This window comes from Achroia grisella, unplaced genomic scaffold (assembly GCF_030625045.1).
Source record: "Achroia grisella isolate CSIRO2021 unplaced genomic scaffold, CSIRO_AGI_Agris_v1 utg1920, whole genome shotgun sequence".
NCBI lineage: Eukaryota > Metazoa > Arthropoda > Insecta > Lepidoptera > Pyralidae > Achroia > Achroia grisella.
The window spans coordinates 2,619,027-2,632,283 of NW_026712695.1; the positions used below are offsets into that span (position 1 = coordinate 2,619,027).

The window sequence follows — 13,257 nt, forward strand, 5'->3', positions numbered from 1 at the left end:
AGATAACTATCTATTAAACTAGGGTTTAGGGACATTAGTTTTACATATAAAATAAATTCGTACCAATAGGAGATAGTGCCGTCCATGACCTTGAGTATTCCATGCTACTAAAATACATCCTTTTGTGAAAATTAAAATGTCTTGTATACTATTATTCAAGCATGTTGGCCATTGATCTCAGTAATAAATTAGATACTAGCAGCCCTATATATGTATATAACATATTGTTATATACATATATATATATAGGTATAATGATAATGATCTTGTTTTAAGGACATATTTAAAATTCATTGTAGGTATATTTACTCAAAATATTTATAATTGTATGACATAAATAATAGAACCTATAATTTACTTTTATATCATTAAGTAGTCAAAAGAAATAAAAAAAAGTTATATTAGTTAAAACGAATACTACTTATGCCGTTAAAATTTAGAATTTCTATCAGCGTTGTATCATATTGATTCTATAACTACGAGTATAATTAATTGTGTAATCTTCTTAGTGCACAGATATTATCTTTAATAATATTATAAACTTAACTTTCTTTCTTTCTTTCTGTTTTCAGTATTTCAATAGTACCTACATCTGTGATATGTTTACTTTGTTATAGTAGTAGAGTCAGTTAAAAAAGGATACATTTACTAGCCTGGGAGCATAAGCTGCTTGGAATTACATAGCGGATTAATTATTCCTCATTGTTACCATTCCATTCCAGAAAAGAAGTAAATATTCATAAGTGATTTCTAAAAATTACGCAACTTTTGGACGGACGCGGGCATTTATTAAATAAAATAAACGCCTAAATAAATTCAGCTAATGGTATCCCGTAAAAAAGCCGTTATGTCCGTATGAACAACAGACACAGTGCAAGGCCATGTTTTTAATTTAGATCTTAATTTTCTGTACCCATATAAATGTCGGCGACTTCTTTGTCCTATTTCGCAATAATACCTATACCCTTTTTCATCGGGTTACTTCCAGTTTTTAATTAAATCAAGAGCTGACATTTTATTTTACATAAGGGTATGGTATATTTCTATACTTTGCAATTTATGATAATAAGACGGAAGGACATTACCGTCTCTTCCATTTTATTGTTATACATTACCATAAAGGTCATTAACAGACTCAAATTTCATCTTTAACCCCGGTAAATATTTAAGACTTTAGATTTATCTAATGTTAAAAAATGAAGCGTGTTGCTTCATTTACAAATTTATATGTTCCGCTTTTATTTTTTTATTTGTATCTAGATAAATTTTATTTTCATTTAATTTCCATTTTACCAACAATTGACTTATCACGTATTTTTATTTATTTAAAAGATTCTTTGATCTAAATCACAGATGACATAATATTACGTAATCTATTTACCTTTATTATTTATTTATTTATTTTAGTTCTGCATTTGTTTACAATTATTAACTTTCCAATACCATCTGGATTCGTACTTAAGTACTTATTAATATTTTAAATTAATATAAAATATTCATTGGAATAGATTATGTATAGAAGATACAGAATTAGCTATATAGTTCATATTATTATAATTTCTCAATATTTGTAACTGAAACAATTATGTTTCAAAGTAGTGAATCTTATTACTTACAAATCAAAACGTAAATGAAGTTTAGTGAGATGTAATGCAGATACAATTATTTAATCTTAATACGTACAAGCAAAGCCGTCGGTAATAAATACTTAAACTAATACCATCGGGTTAACGATAAAATAAAACAGACTGTCGGTTTGTACAGCTTCTCGGTAAGAAGATTATGGTAATGTGGCATTCGTTTGCAAATCCGCAGGGAGAGCCTGGATCACCTTCCTAGAAAAATATAACCATTCAACTGCCATTTTCTAAAAGGTATGAAAAAAAAACAGAATAGTATTCAGCTTCGTATCTAACTATACCCACATATACTTATGTTACACAAATATTATAAAGAGCTAAAGTTTGTGAGGTAAGATTAGGTATTAAAAAATAATTTAATGTAATATTTATAGGAATGCTTCGTTGATTTTTAAATAGCCTTATTAATAGTCCATAGGTGGGCAACTGCAATAAAAAATATTGCAAAAATGGCCAAAATGTAACGCAGACAAAGTTATGCATGTTTGCTCGTTTATTTTATTAAACATTATAACATAACATAGGCCGCCTTTTCACATCGTATTCAACTTTCCAATATTCAATTTTATGCAATATTCAATTTTCTAAGTTCCTGAGCAGTTCTTTAACATCCAAGTAATGATCCTATAATATTTAAGTTTAGTAGTGACATGCCTTTATATGGTTGCTATCGTATAAATCGAGTTATTTGTGTAGTCTATCATTATATTGCCTTATCTTTATCCTATTATTTGGGATTGTTTATGCATATGGTAAAAATAATATCTACTGATGTAGTGAAAAGTTTATAGCATGTATATCAATAACTGAAATATATATGCAGCTGTTAAAACAAGCTCTTACAATATTTCAATTTGATGACTGTCAATATTTGAAATGGAGCTTATTTTTATCGAGAAATTATGAACTACGTGGCAGTGTTAAATAAAAACAATACAATAATAAAATCAAATTAATTTAAGCCTAACATCATAAATGTAAACATCTTCAAATGTCTGTCCATTTCTAATTTAAAATTATTAATATACTGAATAGATCTATTATTAATTTGACGAAGTAGAACTTTATTTAATCAATACTATGAAGTAACTTCATGGCTTTACGCACCTATCATCATATGACAAGGTTGTGACGAATCTATGTATATGCCTACCTACAAGTATACAATAATTTGGTTATTGGGTCACCTCATGGAAGGTGAGTGGTAACTTTTCGTAACAAATACTGTTGGAATAATAAAAATGTATGCGATAGTGGACTGTACATTAAATATATATATAATGTTAATATAGTTTTTCTCACTATCTCACTTTCTATCGACATAAAACAATACAAATCAGTGACCGTTGGAGTTTTAGTTAAAATAAAAAGTTATTTGATTATTTGTGCCTTCGTGAATTGTAATCTCAGCAATGGATTTGGGTGGGATTTTCATTAACGTATTGTAGTAAGATCCACTTAAAATGTTTGTTTCATTCCAAGGTTTACAAAAAAAAAAATATGCGGATACGAATACGCGAGTACAGAGTTTTAACTGTAACTGGAATATTTCTGTTTCTTATTAATTAATTAGTTGAAGCATAAAACGGTCATATCGCAGATGATTGATGCTAATTAACCAATCAACGATTCGTACGTAATTTGCTATATATAGCTATACGCTAATGATCCACTAAATAGTAGTCGCGTTTATAATTATAAATATCAACAGAGAAATAAAGTATTATTTCCCCTACTTGACATTTGTGGTTAAAATATTGGACTGTGTATTGGGTTCTCACCTCAGAGATTGCACCTATTTAGAAACTTACACTACTATGAAGTACAAAGAAGTTGTTAGTAATGGGAAAAAATGCTGTTATTGTTAATATCAGGTTGAGGACTAATAATCAGTAAAAAAAAACTTATTTGAAAATCGCATTTTACGTTACGTTACGTTTAATAGTTCATTGCAAATCACACGATATGGTATTGGTTTCAGGTATGTAGAACTTCAAGCAGTTCTCAAGAAAATTGGTAACAGGATTATTACTTTCATTGAATTTGTTGCAACGGATATAGAGAGCTGATTTCGTTCTCATAGTTTAACACTACAGGTAATGTATGGTAACTACAATGTATATTATATAATAAGAAATAGAAATGAGTGCAGGAGGAGAAGAATAGAATTTGAAATGTGTATGTAATGTTAGAGAAACATTTGGTGGTACACCTCAAGATCATACAATTTTATAAAGTCTCTTTCCTAAAATAGCCTCAGTGAATTAGCCACTCTATTTACGCGATGGTGAAATGGCGAATCACCGTTGTGGTCCATTCAGTTTAAAGGAAGGGTTAAAACATTTTTTAATGAGGAATTCAGTATGTATAAGTAATATACCTACATATTATAATCTAACATTTCTGTTTCAGTAATTGTGCAAAGTCGTCGAGCTTTCACGCTTATTGTTCCACTAAATTTACCCTCCGCCACAATCTATTTCGTTTATTTATATTTGTATTCGCGGGTACGATATTTGCCTCACACTTAGCGTTATTTATAGCACTGCTACTGATATTGATTAAACGAAATAACAGGGTAAAAAATAAAAACATAGTAAGGCTTATTGTAAATACATATAATAATATTGTACAGAAGGCTTTGGGGAAATTTACCGACTAAATATTGTAGATGACCTTGGTAACTTATGATTGTAATTCCTACAGTAGGTGCCATGTTAAGAAATGGAGGTCATGCCATGAAAGTGGCTCGAGGCGTTCCCTACTTTAGTGTGAGCTGGATGTCTGTTAAATATTAACTAGCAAAGGGTTGTTATATTGTTCTTGAAATGACTTGTAATAATTTAACTTCCCCTATAATCTTTCTTAGAAAGAATCATGTACTTATTTAACAATATGTATATCTATAAATAAAGGTAACTTTTTGGGTTAATGTTAAAATTGTCACAGATAACATCGTAGTATATCTATGATTTGGATATAGATTGTAGCTATAGTGATTGAATATAGACTATATCATTTCGCATATCATGCAGTTCAGTGAAGGTATATAGGTAATGAATTTTAACTTTAAACTAGCTGCTTTGAAGTTATATATCTGCCATTTGATACAAATACAGATATACATATAGTTTAACTGTGTTTGATTATCATACAATACGCAGATTAATTATAATCCTGATTAAAATATTGCAATACACACACACAAATAATAAACACACACATAAACAAATACGGTCTATTTAATAACCTTGTCTACTTGACATTAAGTAATAACAGTATATATATATATATATATATATATATATATATATATATATATAGTAGGTATAATTATCTTATATATTGATACCCTATTATAAGAGTTTGAAGTCAAGTAAATTACGACATTAATACAATTGGTCTAAACAACGCTCAGCAGAGTCATAAACGAAAACTTCCACGGAATTAAACGTCCCGAAGTGCAAGCTAAAAGTGAGTTACAGTAGCCGGGGGAAAGCATTTCTTATTTTAATCGCATACTTATACGTTTTAGGCCCTTTAATATAATACTTATTTTTTCAAAGATATAATATTTTAATACTTTTAAGGTATCTTTTTTGATACAATTTTTATCCAGTTTAGTACCTATTCATGTGATGGGAAGTGGTTGACAGTCGGCATCTGTTCTTTTTATTATGAAATCATAACTAAAACTTGAAATTTGAAATTGTTTATGTAATGTATCTAATATATATTTTTTTATTAAAATATTAATAATTAAATAAATAATATGATGTCCATTTTGTAAATACTTTTTTAAAGTTACATAAATATAATATAAATAATGATGAAATAGATGAAATTGAGGGCATCTGTTGCCAATGTATTTTGTTTATTATGACAGCTGTTTGTCTTCACTTTAAATTTTCAGCGATGGCAATTGCTCGCAAATGTTTTTACCATTACTTACATTTTAAATGAATGGATACAGATTTTTCTTTGGGATAAGTTAGACCTTGATTATTATAATAATGTAATATTATAATAAATATTGAAAAGGAAAACAGAAATAGTTGAATTATTACACGCACTATATCCTATCGGAAAATTTGCTGTGATTATTTTTATTTATTAAAACTTCATTGCACAAATACACGAATAAAGGTACACATGGCGGTATTAACATCCCTAGACATTTTTTGTAAGCTAATAAAGGTAATATTTCGCCGCTGTTATAAGTATCCTATAGTCATTATATTTTATATATATTGTTATAAGTTACGCGGGTCAGCTAGTAAAGCTAACCTGCGTAAGTTCGTCGCCGATTCATACTTTCCTCATTTTTTATTGCAGCTCCGCTCCTTATGGTAGTATGTAGATACCTAGACACTATAGATATATAGATACCTAGACACTAGACATAATAGATTACCTATGACACTCACAAATAATATGACTTTCTGTGAAAGATTTTCAAAATTAGGTCAGTAGATTCAGGGATTACTCCTCGGCTAGTAGGGAGTAAAGTTGTTCTGAGGAGATATTTGGTGCATAGCGTTCGTAAAGTGAACAAGTAACCGTGTTTCAGCAACCCCTGTTAATTAAACGCAATATTTAGTTTCGCAATACTGTAATATAATGCAATAATGGAGATGGCATTAAATATAAACAAGTGCTAACAAGAGCCATAAAAAGATATTAATATTTTATTAACTGTGTAGCTCTCAAAATATATTCATACTTCGATATATATAGTCAACTATTGTTGGAATTTATATAGTTGCCGTTAATTTTATTAAAATAAACTATTCTATTCTACTAGCTCTGCTTATTGTACACTAGAACTGTTGAAGTTAGGTAAGTTGACAGAACAAGTGCCTTGGGGTCATAGATTATTTCGCATGTAGTGTTACATCTCAGAGCGAAGTTTCTACTGGAAATGTGTACTTGTCTCCATGCAGTTCTAAAGTGCAAAGTTTTGTTTGTATTATTAACAAAGTGACATTGGAAAATACTAGACGTTGTTCCATGTTCTTTTCATAAACTTTGTTATTAGGCTTGGGTAAAGGTGAATTTGAGAGTGCTCTTTATTTTGACATGTGATGAAAGGCTAAGCGTCACACATCAAAATTACTTGTTTATATTGAATTTATAAAGATGATAGATTTGTTTTTTGGTATGTTTGTTTGTATATATTGGATAAACTAATAAAACCACTAGACAGATTTAAAACATGGTTTCTCTTAAAGACGTTTACACCGTAACCAGGTAACAATAGCTGGTAATACGCAGGTGGTAAATAATTTACTGTAGAAAAAAAAATTTGAATGGAATGTATGAATTTCATTCAAAATAAGATCGATGACAGTTGGGTATTGGTTATGAATAAATAATGGAAGATTTGTCTAATCCTATTCATTCATATATGAATACAAAATAGGCGGTTCTGTCGAAGCAATTGAAGGTATCACAATCCTTCAAACAAAACCACTCATCTATATAAATATTTAATCTTAGGATCCCATTACAAGGCCCAGGTATTCATAGATTCTGGAGGTAGGGGTTATTAAAATATTATAGTATAGTGTATGTATTTCAATAAAGTTTTATTATACATACATATATTATAGTTACAATGATTATTAGAAATTAGTTCAGTTCGGTTTTTATTTATATATTCTTTTAAGAGTACCTAGTATTGAATTGTATTAATATCAAACGTAACACAATGAATCCATACATTAACTACTAATTCTTTATGTTACATTTGATAGTTAACTTATACTCCTCCATATGTATTCCATATATTGAGTGTATTCTTTATTAAGTATTGTATGTATCTCTATAATTATTTAACCTAATTAAATGAAATATTATTTTCATAAGGTGTTTCAATTATCATCTGCTATTCATAGTCCTTGAAAGAAAATAATAATAATAACTTTTATTTTATAGGTTCGTTTCATTTAATAATATTTATTGTTAAAAAATATGGTAATAACTATTACTACAAAAAATATACCCCATGACTTAAAATCATATTATTTTCTATAAATGAATGGAGTCAATCAACCCCCGACTGTTTAACAGTGTCCGGTAGTGGACGTCACGCGGTGTTTATACGTAGTTTTTGTATGTACAAATACTCGAGATTTTTGCTCAACAATATATTGTTTTGACATAAACATTAAATACATTATAATTATAAATTTATACTGAAATATTTTATAGGTGAATTAAGTCACTGCAAAATTTAATATGTAATATTAATTCAACCGATTGTTCTGTTTTTACAAGTGGAAATTATCCGACATATTGCATAATTAATGTGTATAAGTAATTTTATCATAAATCATAAGTCATGGTTACATTCGAATTTGTGACAATAAATTATGTTATCAGTGATAATATATAGTAATATCACAAAATTAAGGCTGTTTCGTAGATACTACGAAAAATTAGGAGCTACTACACAGAAATCGTAACGAATAGTTTTGTGAATACCATATATATACTTTTGTACTTACTGTCCTATGTTTATGTATGCGCAATAAAGAGTTATTATTATTATTATTACATATATATGTGGCTATTTAACCTAATTTGCTTATTTATAATTTAAACCACATTTATTTAAACTAGTGGTCGCCCAGTGATCCAATTCGACCATAATAAAATATACAAAAAGATTTTTGAACTACCAATAAAAGTTAAACAAAAGAGTAATGCATGTGCGTGTCAAATAAATAGTAGTATGTGTAACGTTTCTTTTATTGATTTAATGTAAATAAATTGCATAATAAAAAAAATAGCCTTCTGCTCTCCTTCTCTATATAAACTATAAATGTGCGATGTATTTTTCTCCTCAGGTCCCGCAATATCCGTAGAAAGGGGTACTAAGTTTTTGCTTGACGTATTAATATAAAATGACAATTCTATGACACATAGTCGTAAAATAAATTACGTATATTAGCAACAACTTGAGTTTCCAATACACTTCGCTCTGTGCGAGTGAGTACTGTAATATTACATTCCCATTTCAGTCGATTTCTCATTTAATACACATATATTTATACTGAAGTGCGATGTTAACAGGTATGGTAGCTATAGTGTAATTTGGTTGTTTTTAGTGTAAAACATAGTCATTACGTGTATAATAATAGACCTATAGAACAGATAGATAGCTTACTAATTAACACTTTAAAAATTTCAACAGCATACTATTTGTTGTTTTAGATCAAATTCAAGAACTATTACAAAATCTGCTATGTAGTTTTGTTGATTCGAGGCGTAAACAAGTAAATTTCATTTTTATTTCTACCTAAGAAATACTTTACAATTTACGAAGTTATAGTATAGGAGAGAAAGGCACAGTCTACATGAGTTATTATCCCACGTCGTAAAAATAAGGTCGTGAGCTGGATTCCGGCCAACAACAAAATATGATCAAATTTAAATTACCGATAAACTGTCCGATAATGGAAAGTACACTATTAACACAGTTAAAGCGGGCTTCGGTGTCAAAATACTCCAGCAGTAGGTAAACGATGGTTACTGTAAGAAAAATGTAACTTTATTGTCATTTAATTATCAAAATTATAACAATTTACGGATTGCTGTTTTAAAAGGCGACCCGAGATAAATAAATTGAGTTTGAATGTATAGTGCTAGTTAGTGCGAAGACAGATAAGCTAATAGTAGGTACTTATATAAGCTTCTAAGACTTAGTAAAAAAACGTTTCCGTAGGTACCTCAATCTCACCTATTTCAATTACCAAGCAGCTTGCTGTAAGCTGTTTAATTTCTAGGGTTATATTACAGAATAATAGATGGCATCTTAGTCTTCCGGAATGGCATACAGTATCTGGAAGAGAACCAGTTGATCGCCAGTCTATTCTTGCGGCTAGGAAGCCATCTTTCGCTGAGGTCGCTCCGCTGGTGATTGTGATACAACGATAGGCAGAGGCACTTGAGAATATATAATTATAAGAATCTATCAGTTAGTCTGGATATTGTGAAGGCCTTTGATCGAGTTTCGGACAAAACTCTTTTTTCAAAACTACCATTCAAAAGCCAGCTTTCTCGCGGAACGTAACATCAAGATCGTTGTCGAATCTACTTGCTTCGACCTAGATTCGGTAAATGTTAATGTTCTGCAAGGCTATATGCTATTTCCGATTCTGTTGCTTCTGCATATTAATTATATGTTGCAAATCAGCAATATTTATTGCTATGCGGATGACACCGGAGATGCCTTGTACAGCGGCCATGTTAATATGGCGCATAAAATATATAGAGTACCAAAACAAAGTGTCTGAAATCGCAACTTCACTCCTTCTGACCGAAACCGAAACCGAAACTTAAAGTTTCGGTTTGGGGCAATAAGAATCTTGTTGTCAATGATCTTAAGAATCTTGTTCGGATACTACATCTGCTTTTTTTTCTAAGTATGCCGAAGGAAACAAGATTCAAAAGCCTCTCCATAAGTTCCACAAGCGCTTGTGTTAGCTCTTCACTTTCTCACAGACTTCCTTTTTGCTTGTTAAGTTTATACGAATAGCTATACATTTGCCTAAATATCTTGACTATTAGATGTGCAGATGGTATGATGTAGGTATTTAATAAACTTTCATAAAGTTGGTTTGCGTCGAGCCATAACTCTTCATTATGACCTCGTGACCGCATTTTCTATCATAACATTTACTTAATACTAGCAGGTCTTCCCGATTTTGCATTGAATATTATTCATAATATATCCTAAGTCCACCTGGAATAATGTATTTTTTAAATGGGCGTAGAGGTTACGTAGATTACCCTCATAAAAATCCCACACCGTATTTATATTTAAAACTGGTCGGTTTTTACAGGTATGCTCATGGAACCATTTATTTCCGGTTCCCCGGAGAATGATTAAAGTTTTAGTAAATGTTTATAAAAGAAACTCCGGTGCAAGTTTAAAATTGTTAACCTGAAGCATTCACATAGATATAATAAGTCTCTAGAAATACCATTTTATAACCATTAAAAACATTGTTTATCATATATTATTATTTGTAATAGTAATATTAGGAGGGTAGACGATTGTTAGTGATGGGGAATGACTCATTGATAGTCAGGCCAGATCTACATGGTCCCTTCTGGAAAACTTTATAGTTCTTTTCTGGTTCATTAGCCACGATGGGCTAACTTACCTGACTTCATTTTCATCCCATCATCCCCTACTAGTATCCCGCCACCGTAAATCATTTGCTCAGGAGGGTGCACCGTTCTGTTATCGTAACTTACCAAGAAATAAATGACGTCAGAGAAGATAATGAATTTTTTTGTAGTCTGCGTTATCTTATTGGATTTGGAGAAAAAGACGAGGATACCTGACCGATGTCGGATCACCGTAACCGCAAAGTGCGGACGAGACCTGCAAACGAATTTACCAAATCAATATTGGCTGTACGACATTGCACGATTCACAAATAGGCGGACCCATAAATATTATACGGATCCTGTTCACGGCGTTGTAACTTTGAGTGCTATATAGAATTATGTGTGTTCTATTTGTCTGTCTCTAGAAATATACAAACACTTATCCTCGTGGTTGTAATTTCTAATTTGACTGTGTACTAGTTTTATGTACTGTAAGTATGTTATTTGATGTACCGCATTCTCAGCTGTTTTTGGCAGTATTTTTCCTTCATTTTAATTTATCTGCATGTAGATATTAAAATACTGCATAAAATTAAAGAACCAATTTGGGTACCTCACCCATATTGGTTCTTTAATTTTAATGCAGTATTTTTGGATTTACACAGGATACTGATTACTTAGAATGTATAAGCAATATACATAAAATTACACACGAATTTCGTAGATATGAGTCGGCCGTTTTAAATAAGTCACTTATATTGAGCATGTTTAGATTTTTTTTTGTAAAATATTACCATTCTGTACGATCAATCAATCAAATCGATTCCAATAATCTTATTGGTTAAATATATTTTTTTGTAACGTTTGTTTGTCATTTCGGAAAGTAATTTATTTTGTTTGTGATAGAAATCCAGAGTATTGTAATTACAGTGATGTTTATTATGAATTCAGTAGTTATTCATTGTAACAATATAAAAATTAAGAAACCCCTTTTGTAATGAGTACCAAGAAAATAATAATACGAGGGATCTACACATATGAAATATAATGTATATCCATGTATGTTAATTAGATATATATATAATATACAATCTGATTTTTACTTGTATTTTGGAACATTATATCTTTTTTTGAGAAACAATGCCCAATAATTTTTCGTATAAAAATTTAGACTTTATTACTTAGAAATGCAGAAATAGCTTATAGTACTATATAATAGAGCATTCCATTAAACAGGACCCGTAATACCGTTCATTTTGTTTTCTTTTTTACTAAAGAACAACAAGACAATGTAGCTACTTACCTATTAGGTGTTAGGTTACTTATATAATTTCCTTTGTTATATGCATTTACAAGAAAATGAATTATGGTGTAACAAAGAAAAATATACATTTATGGAGGTTTTCTTGAACATAAATTTTCAGAGTCCGTAATAATATTCAAAGTTAAGATTTTTTATAGCACGATAGCCTTTAATGTTTTGTTTTGTGTTATATTTTCTGTGCAGTAACGTCGGACTGTGATATTTCTTTCTCTTCATTGTATCTACTCTATTTCTTGTTTAAAGTAAATATGTAAACATTTGATTATAACTCTAAGTATTATGTGTCCCTTTTTAGTAGATAATTTAGTGTGAAAATATGTGTGTGATGAATGAATAAAATTTAATAGTACCAAAATGTTTTCGTAAGAGATAATTCATTGCCAGTCACAGAACATGACTAATTATTACATTTATATTAATATTTTGTAAGTTGGCAAGCTCATTTATAACTTAGTTTATATCTATACCTATATCTACACACTTAAATGTTCGCAAAAAGGCATATGATGTTTGTTTTAGGCGTTGCGTGACTTTTTTCATTTGTGCTTACAAATGAAGTATGTTTGTGGTCTTCCTACGTTTCCGCTTTACGTACTAGTATATATCTTGAGGGAGTGGTTTCCTTGGCATGTACTTAATTTTAAGTGACAGCAGGCGAAGAAAATTAGGTACAGATACTTTATAAGTAGCATTTGTCTAAAAATAAAATATATATATTGCAATGCTTGGACTTATGTTATGTCTATTATTTATATTGCAATTATACTAATAATCAGGGACAAAACTGCACACGGCATCATCAACCCTTAAATTAACTATACTATACAGATACTAATAAAGTGTAAATCCTTGAATATATTTCTCTTGTGTATATAGACTCTGAAAACATCCAGACTAATACAAACAATTATACTTACAAAAACTAATGTTTATATTGCGCGAGAATCGATACGGCGCGGCGATGTGCTAAACACAGAGACACATAATCAATAAAATTATCCAAACGTAATTATAACTTACATAGAAATTAAATGCGATATAACTACAAACTAAGGAATGTAAGCTGACCTTTTACGAGACTCGGATGTTCTCATGGGAGCCATCCTATGTAATGACTATTATCGGTTAGGTAATTACTATTATTATAATAGACGTCTATAGTAATGAGAT

The 13,257-nt window shown here is 30.0% G+C and overlaps 1 protein-coding gene across 1 annotated transcript in view; it reads right to left on the reverse strand.

The window, feature by feature from the left end:
* Window positions 1-13,257, reverse strand: part of LOC131841817 (glycine receptor subunit alpha-4) — a 78,038-nt gene that overhangs the window by 17,336 nt on the left and 47,445 nt on the right. The gene's annotated exons all lie outside the window — the stretch shown is intronic.